Source organism: Octodon degus, unplaced genomic scaffold (assembly GCF_000260255.1).
Source record: "Octodon degus isolate 3935 unplaced genomic scaffold, OctDeg1.0 scaffold00083, whole genome shotgun sequence".
NCBI classification, from domain to species: domain Eukaryota; kingdom Metazoa; phylum Chordata; class Mammalia; order Rodentia; family Octodontidae; genus Octodon; species Octodon degus.
The window spans coordinates 6,948,024-6,949,015 of NW_004524659.1; positions in this window are offsets into that span (position 1 = coordinate 6,948,024).

The window sequence follows — 992 nt, forward strand, 5'->3', positions numbered from 1 at the left end:
TTTTTAAGAAGTGGGATAGAACCACATTCTAGCACTCAGAAGGCTGAGAAAGGAGGATTGCTTCCAGTGACGCCATCCTGAGCTACGTAGTGAGTTCAAGACCAGTCTGAACTACAAAGCAAGATGTCTCAAAAAACCCAGTCATGGTCATGCGCCTGTGATCCTAGGACATGGGAGACTGAGGCAAGAGGATCGATGAATTCAATGTCAGGCTGGGCCACAAAGTAAGTTTAAGGCCAGTCTGCACTGCATATTGAAACTCTGTGTCAAAAAAGGAAGGAAGGGAGAGAGGGAAGGAGGGAGAAGGGAAAGAGAGATGGAGATGTAGCTCATTGTGAAGGACCTATGTTTAATCCACAATAAACTTTCTCCCCAATAAAAATACTGAAATAAACTGTTGAGTCTGGGGAGATAGCTTAAAGGTAGAGTATTTGCCTCACATGGACAAGGCCCTTGAGGGGAACACTGCAGGGGTGAAAAAGAAAAAGTAGGTTGTTGGCAGATTCTTAAAAATACAAACCCGGGAAAAATCTCTTGCATTGTATACTTTTTTTTTTTTTTTTTTTTTTTGTGCGGAACTGTGAATTGAACTCAGGCCCTTGAGCTTGCCAGGGAAGTGCTTATTCCACTGAACCATCTCCCTGCCCCCCCTTTTTTTACTCTTTTGTTGTTGTTGTGTTTTTGCATTGTATGCTCTATTACAATTTTTGCTACAATCTTTCCCCAATCTTGTAAGTCATCACTGTTGCTAGATTTAAACATTTTAAAGTTGGAATTAGTGAGACATATAGCAAAATCTCCTAAAATATTCCTTTACCAAAGATATTAAGCAGCCAGGCATGGTGACACATGCCTATAATCAGCACTCCGCAGGCTGAGACAGGACTGCTGTGAGTTCAAGATCAGCCAGAACTATACAAAGTGAGACCCTGTCTAAAAAAAAGTCAATCATTGCTATTTGTTTCTCAATAAAATTATGGAGAAAAAAAAAA